The 14,349-nt window shown below is 43.6% G+C and overlaps 1 pseudogene; it reads left to right on the forward strand.

Moving 5' to 3' along the window:
- Positions 1-10,474: 10,474 nt before the first annotated feature.
- Positions 10,475-14,349, forward strand: part of LOC113455778 — a 9,297-nt pseudogene continuing 5,422 nt past the window's right edge.

Here is a 14,349-nt window from a genome sequence, read left to right on the forward strand (position 1 = left end):
AGTTCAAGGCCAGTATGGTCTATAGAGCTAGTGCCAGGGCAGGTTCCAAAGCTACAGAGAAACCCTGTTTCAAAAAAACCAAAAACCAAAACAAAACAAAAACTATCAGCTCAGCTGGGCAGTGGTGGCACATACCTTTGATCCCAGCACTTGGGAGGCAGAGGCAGGCAGATCTCTGTGAGTTCGAGGCCAGCCTGGTCTACAGAGCAAGTTCCAGGACTGGCTCCATAGCTACCAGAAACCCTGTCTTGAAAAACAAACAAACACCCCCTATCTTTTTTCACTTTACATATCAATCCCAGTTTCCACTCTCTTCCCCTGCACTCCACTTTCCTCCCCACCCCATCCCCCATAAACTCCTTAGAGAGGGTAAGTCTAGCACTTTGCTTTGAGGCAAAACCAAGGCTCTCCCCTGCTGTACTGAAGCTGAGCAAGGTATCCCTCCAAAGAGAAAGAGATCCAAAAAGCCAGTACACGCAGAAGGGATAAATCCTGGTCTCACTACCAGTGGCCCCACAGTCTGTCCCAGTCATACAACTGTCACCACATTCAAGGGCCTAGTTTGGTCCCATGCTGGTGTCTCATCCCCCACACACCCACCCTTGTTAGGAAGGAGTGGGTGAGCTCCCATTAGCTCAAGTCAGCTGTTTCAGTGGGTATCCCCATCATGGTCTTCACCCCTTTGCTCATATTATTGCTCCTCCCCCTTCGACTGGACATTGGGAGCTCAGCCTGGTTATCAAGTTCATCTAATACTAGCAACCTTTAGGGAGACTCCTTGAAAACAATTCCCTTGGCTTTCCCTCTATTCCTGGCATTGTGGGAGATCCTAAACTAAACCACATCCTTAAAAGTAAAATCGCAACCCTTTTGCATTTTACCAATGACAGCTTGGTTAGAAACAATCAAATAAATGGCGCAGAGACCTGTGACTTAATCCTGTCAACAAGCCCTGTGTGTGGACAGGCCAAGGACCGGGGGAGCCTCCTTTACAGAAGAAGACAAAACCATGCTCCAGAGTGGCAGCAGTTACTCAGGCTCACAGGAAGCGATGGCTGGTACCCTGGACTTTTCCCACTAGCTCTCCACGACAGTAATACAGGCAGCAGAGAAGAAAAGGGAAGCTCATTGATCTTACAGTTAGACAGTGCTGTGGACAGCTAACCTGCAAGCTCAGTTAACTTACAGAAGTTCTTACAGCTGTTGCTAAATATTAGCCTGTAGTAATTGGTGCCGCAGGGCTGCTCCCCAGCACCCCGCTGCCCGCAAGGCTACCTTATGCCCCGAAGTAATTACACAGACACCGAATTCTTTCAATCACTGCTTGGCTCTTTAGCTCCAGCCCTTTTCTCGGCTAACTCTCGCACCTGGACTAGCCCATTTCTAATCATCTGTGTGTAGCACCCCAAGGTGCGCTTACCGGGAAGATTCTAGCCTACGTCCATCCTGGGTCGGAGCTTCATCGCGTGTGCCTCAGAGAGCAGAGCTCTCGCCTCTGCCCGCAAGAGTGGAGCATCTCGTGTCTCTCTGAGGCGTCTGCCTCCGAGAGCAGCTGTTGAGTCTCTGAGCTCACTTCCTCTTCCGCCCAGCATTCTGCTCCTCCCACCTATGTTCTAACCTATCAGGGCAAGCAGCTTCTTTATTTAATCAACCAATGACCTTCCTCCATCATTAGCCACTATTAAAAATTAACTAACGTCAGACATGATGGCACAATTTTGATCCCAGCACTTGGGAGGCAGAGGCAGGCGGATCTCTGTGAGTTTGAGGCCAGCCTGGTCTAAAATGAGCTCCAGGAAATCCAGGGCTGTTACACAGGGAAACCCTGTCCCAAAAACATAAATAAATAAATAAATAAATAAATAAATAAATAAATAAATAAATAAATAAATAGGGGCTGAAGAGATGACTCAGTGGTTAAGAGCACTGGCTGCTCTTCCAGAGAAGCCGGGTTCAGTTCCCAGCACCCACATGGCAACTCACAACTGTCTATAACTCCAGTTCCAGGGGTTCTGACACCTTCATGCCAATGCACATAAAGTTAAATAATATTTTAAAAAAGAAGCCATTTATTAATAAATAAATGAAACAGAGAATAAAAATTAACTATTAATATAGGTAGGTCTACTAAAATAAAGATTAAACCTGATTAAAATGAGTTACCTCCACTTTGCTTTAGCATTTTTAGTGTGATCTGTGTTTCTGAGGTAATTGATGCATAAGGTTTCAGAGCGGTGGAAATCCAGAGACCTAATTTTGGTGACTGGGAACTGACCATGAAGGGAGAACTAACACTGCACAGATAAAGGCTTGGTGGTACCTTGTTCTTGGATTTAAGAAAAGGACTAAGCAAATGTTTCCTGCAGATTAAACTAGGCATGTCATATCTCTAACTTCTTCATGGGATTTCTTTCCTTTATTTATTTATTTTTTTTTACAGAAACATGCAGTTAACCACAAAGTCCCTCCTACCAGTAACAACAAACGAGCCAGCAGGCATGTCAGAACCACAATTGGAGAGCCTCTTGGTACGCATGGGCCAGCACATCCCTGGATCTGCGGTCACTGTGCCCTGTGGGCCCCGTCACTGCTTCTTCAAACTTAAGTAAATCATTTGAATTAATGTCAATTTCTTCCTGCACAAAATGCTTCCTCCGAGGCTAAAAGGGTTAAAGGAGTCCAGGTACTTTGGAAAAGTCATGGCTGACACTGTTGGCGGCTGTACCCACGGCAAGCAAAGTCCTCCCTGTTGGCAGTTCTTTCTCTCACCAGCATTTGTATGTGGGTGCGTATTCTCTCCTCCATTTTATCTTAAACCAGAGTGTAAATCATACACCTCTCTTTCTTTGCCTTTGTATTTTTTCAGGACAGGGTTTCTCTGTGTAGCCTTGGCTCTCCTGGAACTCTCTGTAGACCAGGCTGGCTTTGAACTCACAAAGCTCCACCTGCTTCACTAAAGGCACGCACCACCCCTGCCAGACTCAGTCATGCACCTTAAGAGGTGCATGACACTAAGGTGCTGGGAGATGCCTTGAGAACTGTTAGGCATTCATCATCATTGTGTGAGGATTTTTGCAAACCTAACTGTTGAAGTTCAATCACTCCATGCCTTGATGCAATCCAGAGATGTGGGAAACAGGACACATTTGAGGTCATCACCACGATAGCCCAGCAGTGTTTCACAGGAAACATTGTTTATGCAAGTGAACACCAAAAATAATAATAATAACAATAATAATAAACTGAGTGGTGATGGCAGAGTTTCTTAAGGGAGGGAGAGGCAGATCTCTGAGTCCAAGGCCAGCCTGGTCTACAGAGCGAGTTCCAGGACAGCCAGGATACACAGTGAAACCCTGTCTTGAAAAAATCGCCCCCAAAAATTAATAAATAAAAAACCAAAAGTGTATAAACCAGTAGCATAATTGTTTATCATCATTTTTCGAGTACTATATGCTGCTTGTGATTGTATTGTTATGCTTTTTTTTATACTGCTGACAGAACGGTAGCTCAGTTCCAGCATCACCTCCAGCAGGAGCCATGTGCGATGCAAGGATGTTATCACAGCTCTCGTGTTGCTAGAGGGTATGAATTTCTACCCCCTCATGGGCCTAAAATAATCTTCTCGGACTTACAGACAACACCAGACCTGTGGTCTGTCATTAAAGTATCGCTATGCGACAAACACTATATTCCAGTCTATGTACCAGCAGGGCATTGGTATGTCGCCAGTGGAACACCAGAGTGCAGCTAAAATGCTGAAGTAAAGCACTGTCAATAAAAACTCAGAGACTGGAATTGGGGTTCAACCTGAAGGTCTGAAAAGCAAAGCAGTCAGTTGCTGGTTCTGACCTCGACCTCAGTCCGAAATGGCGACCCTGCCTCCAGGAATCTCAGAATGAGACTGTGTCTGAGAGCTGTCTCCTCTCATTTTATAATCCTCTCTTGGGCTGGGATTAAAGACGTGCGCCAGTGGGATTAAAATCCTGCACCGCCCGGTTTCTATGGCAACTAATGTGGCTGCTGGGATTAAAGGTGTGTGTAAGGCTGACCAGTGGGACTGTTTTACTCTCAGATCTTCAGGCAGTTTTTATTTATTAAAATACAATTGAAATGCCACTATACTGAAGTCCTGCGAAGTTCCCAGTTTAGCTGCCAGTTACCTCATCCAGGACCCTCTGCACCCTAGGGATACAATCTAGTTGTTTCATGACACAAAAGGGGTAGAAAGCATCATCTTGGGGTGCAGATAGATGCACCCAACTTCTGCCCATTAGGACCCGAGAAATCCTGATGAGATGAATCTGGAATGCTCTGTAAAAAAGAGGCACACGAGGAAAACGTGTCATTTGTAGCCATGTTTTGTATATGTGTGAGCCTGGATTTTCTAGGACGAAAGGGGAATGATGGCCAATCTGTGTACCACACAGCTACCGCATTCAGCCTACTTCTGCAGCAACTGCCTACTTCTGGAACTTTTATTAAAGTAGGGATTTGATGGGGGAGAGTCTTCTGTTTTGTGTTAATTTCATTGGTTAAATAAAGAGACTGCCTTGGCCCTTTAATAAGACAGAAAGTTAGGTAGGCAGAGTAGACAGAACAGAATGCTGGGAGAAAGAAGCCGAGTCAGGCAGTCGCCATGATTCTCCCACTCCAGACAGACACTGGTTAAGATCTTTCCTGGTAAGCCATCTTGTGGTGTTACACAGATTATTAGAAATGGGTTAATCGAGATGTGAGCATTAGCCAATAAGAGACTGGAACTAATGGGCCAGGCAGTGTTTAAAAGAATACAGTTTCCGTGTAATTATTTTGGGTAAAGCTAGCCAGGTGGCGGGAAGTGCCGCTCCTCACTACAGGGATTGATTAATTAGTTAATTAATTTTGAGATAGGGTCCTACTACATAGCCCTGGCTTGCAAGGCACCCTATGTAGATTGGGTAGGATGGCCTTGAACGCAGAGATCTGCCCCTTTTTGCCTCTTGAGTGCTGGGATTAAAGTTGTAAAGGACGCCACCATGCCTGGCTCAGGGAGAGGGGATGTGAAATGTTCCTTGTTGATAAGACCACTTTTTAAAAATTTGGTTATTTGTAACTATGAGCACCCAAGCACACAGCAGGAGCACCAGCTCACCTGTGGCACCTGGCAAGAGCTCATTGAGCAAATCTACACACTGGGTCCTTTGTCTTTGGAAAAACTAACACAGTCAGTTGGCCACTGATCTTTATTTTGTTTGTTTGTTTTTGAGACAGGGTTTCTCTGTGAAATAGTCCTGGCTATCCTGTGATTCACTCTGTAGACCAGGTTGGCCTCAAACTCACAGAGATCTGCCTGCCTCTACCCCAAGTATTGGGATCAAAGGTGTGTGCCACCGATACCCAGCCTGGCCACTAATCTTATCTCTTAAATATCGGAAGACTTTTGTTCATTTTCCCTTTAGCTTTAATTCTTTATCTCATTTCTCTCGTAACAGTGGTTTGGTTTTGTTTTTTAGTTGGTGAAATAGTAATTGCAAAGTCATTTAAAACTTAGACCAGCTAAATGCAGAGAGGACATGTCCTTTCTCTTGAAGAACCTGGACAAGGGTTACTTTTCAATGCATGAGGTCTCGGAAGCAGTACATTTGGCAGAGTAGATCCCGAACTAACTCATGAGAACTACAGAGAAAATTTCCTTTCAATATAGGAAAGGGAAAGACCTTGGCCTAGAATATAGCATACCTCAGACCAGGCCCCTTATGAGTGTGATCGAATATAATTCTTATAACTTTGCCAAGAAATAAATTATATATGTGTGTATTAGATATATGCAATACGTGGTATATATGTCTATACACACACACACACACACACACACACACACACACACACATATATATATATACTAACATATATTGTTTTGTTTTGTTTTGGGTTTTTTTTTCTTTCTTTTTTTTTTTTTTTTGGTTTTTCGAGACAGGATTTCTCTGTAGTTTTGGAGCCTGTCCTGGAACTAGCTCTGTAGACCAGGCTGGTCTCGAACTCACAGAGATCCACCTGCCTTTGTCTCCCGAGTGCTGGGATTAAAGGGTGTGCCACTACCGCCAGGCCTGACATATATTGTTAAGCCTAGAAAAAGAAATCCTTTGCAAATACAGGGTAACATGATTTTCTGGTTCCAGTATTTGCTGTTGCGAAGCTGGTTGAGCCTTCTTGGGATGGCTTGCTATCTCCTGGAAATTTTTGTAAATGAAAACAAAACCATAGAGCTCCCCCCCAACAAAACAACAATCCCCCAAATAAGATCACAAAAAGGATAATCCTAACAGTGGTATCGTAACCAACCATGTCTTGGGGAAGAGAAGAGGTGTGTGTCACACAGCAAACGCGATCATGTTCCCTGTAGAATTGTTGCTTTGCCTAGAATTTAGCCTTCAACTTCTGTTCTCCATTCTTCTCTCTCCACCCAGGAAGACCTCCCCTGTTTGTGCTAATACACTACCCTTTCTTCTCCACACACTTATTATAAATCTTACATCATAAGACAAAGCCCGGCACAACGCCCATGTTTCCTCCATGTTCAGGCTGAATCTTTAGGCCTCCTGTTACAGGGATGACCATAGCAGCAGCCAATGAGGGGAACAGGAGGTGGTGGGGGTTCCGGTGAGAGTCCGAGAGTGAACTCACAAGGGCTCAGGATAGGACTTATTAGCCTGTTGAGGCCAAGTTCTGTTCCTGGCACTGTAAGCCAATCAAACCAAATTGAAAACCCAAGCACCCAGATAGGGGCCAGACTAAAAGTGTTAGTTACATCAGGCTGGGTGTAACAAAACAGGGAATGATGGGGATTTAAAAACCTCTCATTCCAAGACCTTTCAAGTGTACTGTGGTCACGAAGGCCATCTCTCTTGCCTATCACAAAGGCTTGGCGTTCAAAGACCATCTCTGCACTGTCTAGCGTGTGTACAAGTTGTCTAACTTCTAGGGCCCAATGTCCTCATCTGGAACAAAGATTACTCCCCTGGCCACAGATAAGATCCTGCGTGTAATGCACATACCACATTGTGCCTGACACAAGAGCAGGGAAATAGAATCATTTCAAGCTCATGTGTCATTGTGATGTTTTGTGAGGGAAGAGGCAGGGGTGGGTATATTAACTACATTTTAAAAAAGTAAAGAGCCACTATTGTAAGTTACACTGGAGTTGCCACGGAGGGGACTACATCATTCTAAGACTTTTTAAATATCTGGTCCTTTAGTTTAATGAAGGCCCACAGAGGACTCTGTAGACTTCTATCTCCCCACCACCACTTTCCCGTTTTCGTTTTGTGTGCATTTTCTCCTTTGTGCCATCTGTATCAAAGGTCACCACTTCGTTTTGAATGGCATCTTTAGCCTGTATTTTTTAGAATGATTCACAAGAAGGACCCAGTCTCCACTTCTTTTCTTTTTTTCCTTCCTTCCTTCCTTCCTTCCTTCCTTTCTTTCTTTCTTTCTTTCTTTCTTTCTTTCTTTCTTTCTTTCCTTTATCTTTCTTTCTTTTTTTGTTTTTTTGAGACAGGGTTTCCTTGTAGCTTTGGTTCCTGTCCTGGAACTAGCTCTTGTAGACCAGGCTGGCCTCGAACTCACCAAGATCCACCTGCTTCTGTCTCCTGAGTGCTGGGATTAGAGGCGTGCGCCACCTCCGCCCGGCTCCCATTTGTTTTCAATGGGACCTATTCTTACATTTCTGTCAAAGATCTTGAGTCACCACACATCCTTCTCCACCAACAGGTACTTCCTAGGCTATGGCAGACATAGTTCTAGATGTTTCAGGTCATTCAGTAGAGAGAGGTGGTTTTCAGTAAGCAAGGTCAATGCAAAAGGAGATCACTCTGTAATGGAAACAAGCAAAGCAGGCCATGGTGGGTGGGGTCAGCGAGGGAACAAAGGACAGGTTACTGCAATATAGTATTGATATATATGGGTAGTCCGAGTGAGTCTGTCAGGTGTGGAGGCTGGCAGCTGAGTTGGCCTGAATGGCAGAAGAAGAAAACTCACGTCATGTCTGGATAGACAGTCCAACAAGGTCAAAGACCCTAGAATGAGAATAAGTTTGGCAGGTCCAGGAATAGATACCACTCTGGGAGGTCTGGCACCCATCGAGGGTGTGTGTGTGTGCTGTATAGATGTGGGCACAGAGGCAATGATAAGAACGTTCCCGTAGAAAACCGCTGGAGGTTTGTTTGCTTGCTTTTTTGAGGGATGGTACAATCTGATTTCTGTTCTGCTTTCCTGTACCATAGGAAACAGATCTTTAGGAAAAGGAAGGAAGAGCAGGAAAAAAAATCCTTTCATGTCACTTCTGTTTGTCACTAAAGAGGAAGTGAAATTAGTTTCCAGCTGGAAGTGGTCGCACTTTGGTAGTGAGCATGTAGCCTTTTGAAAGCTCCGTTTTCCTGGGACTCATGATTCTATTTTCTGGAAACTATATTTGGATACTTCTGCCAATGACTCATCAAGTAACCTTTCTTAGGAAATTCAGCAAGGATGAGAATCTCCTAGAAAAGGCCGGGCTTAGTATAGGAAAGGCAGAGGCACACTTGAGGGGTTCAGTTTCATAGTCCCCAACACAATCCCTTTACTTAGGCCTTTTTTTGTTCTCTCTCTGGATATGTCTGAATGCTGAAGAAAATAGTTTGCTGATTAATTTCTATCTCGTGCTCTCCAGTGAGGATGACAATTAAAATGTCCTCACATGGGGCAAGGGATTATATTAGGATACAGTCACAAGATCCTTTGGATAGAAAAGCTTTAACCCATGGGGGAGAAAATTGCCTTGGCATGTGTTGGTGAAATGGGTTAAAGCCAAAAACAAAACCTTAAGTGAAGACCTCTGTAACACCAGTGACGGGTGGCGTTTCTTCCACCAGCTGGGATAGCTCCTTCTCAGGAACCCAAGGGAAGAATAGCTTTTGCTTCGATTGGCCTGTCTTCTTCCAACTGCTAGGATCCCCTTGTCTAATTTAGACACTGTTGTTGCAAATCTTCAAAGTAAGCCTAAAGCTGTTGTGGGATAATCTTTCTGTACACTGTGAAGATGTGCCTTTGCTAAGTCACTTTCTGATTGGTTGAATCAAGAGCAGAATGGCCAATAGCTAGGCAGGAAGAGGTTAGGCAGGACTTATGGGTAGAGAGAAGAAGAGATGAAACAGGAAGAGGAAACAGGAGATACAAGATGGGAGAGAGGTAAAAAGTCACAAGGCAAAACATAGATTTAAAAATGAGTTAATTTAAGTTATAAGAGGCAGTAGTGGGACAAACCTACACTGTAGACTGTGTTTTCATAACTAATAAGTCCCTGTCATTTTTATGAGTTGGTAGCCCAAAGAAAAATCTGTCTACGTACAGCCAGGCACAGTGTCTTGTGCCTGTAATTCCAGTACTCAGGAGGTTGAGGCAAGAGAACTGAAAGTTCAAAGTCAGTCTTGGCTGCGCAGTGAGTTTGAGGTTAGCCAGAGGTTTGATAGAGAGCATCTGTTTCAATAAACAAAACAAGATGAAAGACCTCTCCCAACCCCCATCCTGGCACCCACATTTAAAAAAGGAAACCAAGACTAGGTCTTTGAAAAGGCGTATGATTAATTTTATGTTTAATTACAACATAAATTAAGTCATTAAAATCAGCCAAGAAATACTTAGCAATAGAATCAGTGCACTATAGTTGTTACATAGAATGCTGAGTTTGAGCTCAGCCAACACATCAGGTAGTGTCACTAACAAGAACTGGCCCCTAGAAAAAGCCCTAATAAAACTTTAGACTCAAAACGATAAAGTAGATAATAGAGTATTTTCTTTAGTTTTGTCAAATACAAATAGACTAGATATTATACATGTAATTCTTACTTAATAACTGTTTGTTTGTATATAATTTTACTATGTTAAAAATAACACCTTTTTTAATAAGAAAAAAAAGAAAGAGTCCCAATAAAACACCTACTATGGGCCGGGCAATGGTGGCGCACGCCTTTAATCCCAGCACTTGGCAGGCAGAGGCAGGCAGACCTTTGTGAGCTCGAGGCCAGCCTGGTCTACAAGAGCTAGTTCCAGGACAGGCTCCAAAGCCACAGAGAAACCCTGTCTCGAAAAACCAAAAAAAAAAAACAAAAAAACAAAAAACCAAAAAAACCCATCTACTATGTGTCAAGCACCATTAAATATATACTATATATTAGATATAATAATAGATTGCAGAGTTCCTACTTATCAGACTCATGTCTCTTCAGTGCTCTTGCTGATATTATTTTGTTCAAATCCTATCTTATGACAATTCCAAATTCTTGAAGGATTAATAAAATATATGCATCTGAACTGTAAAGAAACTACTTGTATATGGCCTGGGAGGGCAGCAAATGAACTGACCTTTGTCCAAATAGGCAAGACACACAAAACTCTTTTGTGTTGTCAACCACAACAATGCTTGGAAAGGCTGCGGGGCCACAATGTGAGTATTTGAAACATGCGATGTCAAAAGAAAAGGCTCGGCTTGATAGAGAACACCAGTGGTTTACACGGTCTGGTGAGTCATGCGTGCCGTATCTGGATTACGTCCCCATGAACACTGGATGAGGGTGACCACACTGCTGAGAATGTTGTCACTAGAATCATCATCTCACGCCAGGGTCTCCTGAGCTAAACAGCAAAACTGAAATAAAAGCAACACATGGACAAACAGACGATCTGTAATTTGTCTGCTGCCTTACACTTAGAGTCTCAAAGGTAATGTTACAAAAAAATGTGCTTAAATCTGTAAGAAGCCAGTGTGGTGGTTCAATGGGCAAAGGGCAAAGGTGCTTGCTGACAAGTTGGAGAGCTGAGTTTGATAACTGGGACCCGTAATGGAAGGAGAAACCAGTCCTTTGATCTCTAGACACATGCCCCTCCTCTCTCTCCCTCCCTCCCTCCCTCTCTCCCTCCCTCTCTCCCTCTCTCCCTCTCCCTCCCTCCGCCCCCCCTCTCTCTCTCTCTCTCTCTCTCTCTCTCTCTCTCTCTCTCTCTCTCTCTCTCACACACACACACACACTCTCTCTCTCTCTCTCACACACACACACACACAAATGTAACAAATAAAAATCAAAGCCATGATACATTCCTTGCAATGTCAGATCCTTTTGTCTATTTAATATAGATTTGAAGACTATAAATGGGTTCTCAGTGAAATGTTCAAGATGACGCAAGCCATGACCCCTCACATCCACAAAGAATTAGGTTAAACACCACATACACAATGAAGATATTGCCAGGTGGGGTGGTGGTGCAGACCTTTAATCCCAGTAGTGAAGGCAGAGCCAGACAGATCTATGTGAGTTTGAGGCCAGCCTGGTCTACAGAGAGAGATCCAGAGCAGCCAGAACGACACTGAGAAACCCTCTCTGGGAAAAAAACAAAAACCACCACCACCACCACCGAAAAAAAAAAAAAAAAAAAAAAAGAAAGAAAGAAAGAAAGGAGGAACAAAATGAAGAGGAAAAGAAAATATAGTCTCAAGTCCTATTAAAATGGCAAGAGATGTAAACAACACCTACCATTTGGTGACCGCTCCCCTTTTGCTGGGACTGAGAATCTTTATTTAGACACCATTTACTTAACCGTGTCACTGTCCATTCGAAGCAGGTGCTGCTACCTACGCTTTGAGGATGAGTAATAGAAGCCACTTGTCCTCTCCGTAGAGCGCGTGAGTAAATAAAGATTTAAAGTGAACACAGAGAGATTTTAAAGTTAACCTTGACATTAAAAAAAAAAACAAAAACAACAAACCAGACCGGCATTTCTCACCCTTCCTACGCTGTGACCCTTTAATACAGGTCCTCATGTTGTGGTGACCCCCAACCATAAAATGATCTTTGTTGCTGCTTCATAGCTGTAATTTTGCTACAGTTGTGAATCATGGTGTAATTATTTTTGGAGAGAGAGCTTTGCTGAAGGGGTCACCACCCACAGGTTGAGAACCACTGTACCAGATCATTAATGGGTAAAATAGAGTTTTACTTTTGATCTTAGATTTTAGTCTTAGTCTTCAGTCTTAGATTTTAGGTCACTGTGTATGAGGTAAACATTCGTTTTATCCTTTTGAACTTTAAGTTTCTACAAATGTGAATTAAAAATGGTTGATCAGTTCACTTTCACGGCCCCTGCAGGCTTGACCATTCATCTCTAACAAGGAAAACAACCCTACTTTCACGAGCATCTATTTTCCCCAGTGCACTGGTCATAGTATTCACAGGGCCTTTGGGAGAATTTGCCCTTCTCCTCAGTAAATTCCTGCTGTAAGTCCAAAATCTAGTGTAGGGCTAGACTCCTAAGCCAAGCAGACCGGTTAGAGGACACCACAGCAACTGTTTAGAGATTACCAAAACAAGCATTCTCGTGTCCCAACCTTGCCAACAGCGACAGGGAGGAGGCTGTGGCTCTTCTGAGTGTTCCTAAAGCCACAGTGTAATTCAGACACTTGAGGCAAGGAAGTTCTGGTTTCAGCAGCTCTATCGTGTTGGCATCTCTGTCCATTGGTGCCTAGAGGTCACAGCGGGTACACTTTTGGACCACAGGAAATTTGTATGAAGAGGAGCATCTGTAGCAGAGGGAGCTGTGTCTGGAATCCTGACTAGGAATCTGCCTTTTCCTGATTTGGAAGCAAAGGATGGGGAGGCGTTTAGGCATCAGACAGGACAAGCACTGAGATTCAGTTGTCAAAGGTTTTCAAAGTCACTAGGACTTCAGATTTGATGGTGTGAAGTCAGGTACCTTGGGGGGGGGGGGAGAGGGTAGAGAATGGGGAGGGAGACATTCCTATGTTGAAGATTCTACCAGGCTGATTAACTTCTTGATGTAGAGAATTGGAATGTTTGAGCCAAATTCTCCAGGGTTGTGTTTGCCCTTAATAGCCATTTGTTATCTATGTTTTTGTCTGACCTAAAATACTTTCAACTATGAAGTAGAACATTTGGAATATATTAACTTTGCCATGTAATTGCTTCCACTAAGAATACTACAGCAAACACTGATATATATATATATATATGCCTCAGGGATCCTGCTGTCTCTCCAACTTTGGAGAGTTACAGGAACATGCCGCCATCCCCCACCCCCTTTATAAACAAATAGGGTCTCACTATGTACCCCTGGTGGGCTTGGAGATCAATGTGTAGATCGAGTTGGCCTGGAACTCAATATATAGAGAGCAGGTTGGTCTGTAGCTCAGAGATCTGCTTGCTTTCCTCTGTCTCTTGAGTGCTGGGACCTAAATCACGGGCCCCATACCTGGACCCCACACCATGTTTTTATGGAGGTACAGGGGATATAAATTCAGATCTTTATGCTTGTGGCGCAAGCACTTTGCTGGGCAAACCATCTCTCCAGTCCCCTCAATGCATGACTTTCTTTTGTTCTATGACTCAAAGCTCAAGTAAGTGCTGCTGCAATGTTGCTCACTGCTGGGGACAGCCTGGACACATTTCCCAGGCCATGTGGCTCAGGACAGCCTGGACACATTTCCCAGGCCACGTGGCTCTGCACAAACTACCTCTGACTCACTATGTTTTGAGTCAACTGTGGTACCAGTGTGGGCCCTGAGGACGACCTACTCCAATAGAGGAGTTACCCAGGCTCGTGCCAGGGGCCAATGCAAGTCCTCTGTGCCCAGTCCACCACACCATCTTGTCAGGTGAATGTTGGTGTGTTCTTTTTCTTTCTTTTTAAATAATTTATTTAACTTTAATGTATGTGTTGGTGTGAAGATATCAGATTCCCTGGAACTGGAGTTATAGACAGTTGTGAGCTGCCATGTGGGTTTTGGGAATTGAATTCAGGTCCTCTGAAAGAACAGCCAGTGTGCTTTTAACTGCTAAGCCATCTCTCCAGTCCCTGTTGGTGAGTTCTTTATAGGACCTGGACCCCCCTTTTGTTTCAATTGAAGGTTCATTGGTCTAGTCAGGTTTCTATGAATTAGGGTTAGGGCTTAGTTACCAGTATTTTAGTATAGATTTAAGCATAAGACTTAGGTGCAGTGTGGGGGGAACTGATTTCAGGGTAAACCCCAAGAGAACTCCTCCCCCAAACAGCACATGATCTGACCCAAAACCCAAATCCTTGAAGCTGACATAGAATGTTAACATTTTCAGGAAAAAAGAAAGAAAGAAAGAAAGAAAGAAAGAAAGAAAGAAAGGAAGAAAGAAAGAAACCACAACCAAACAACAACAAAACTTCCCTAAAATGGGAAACTGAAATTGAGGGAAAGAAAGCTTTGGAAAAAATCCCTCCTTGGGTATGCAGCCTAATTTACATTGCAAAGTTACAATAACTCAACTCCCAAGTCTTTTTTTTTTTTTTTTTTTTTTT

The sequence above is a fragment of the Microtus ochrogaster genome, chromosome 1 (assembly GCF_000317375.1).
Source record: "Microtus ochrogaster isolate Prairie Vole_2 chromosome 1, MicOch1.0, whole genome shotgun sequence".
NCBI lineage: Eukaryota > Metazoa > Chordata > Mammalia > Rodentia > Cricetidae > Microtus > Microtus ochrogaster.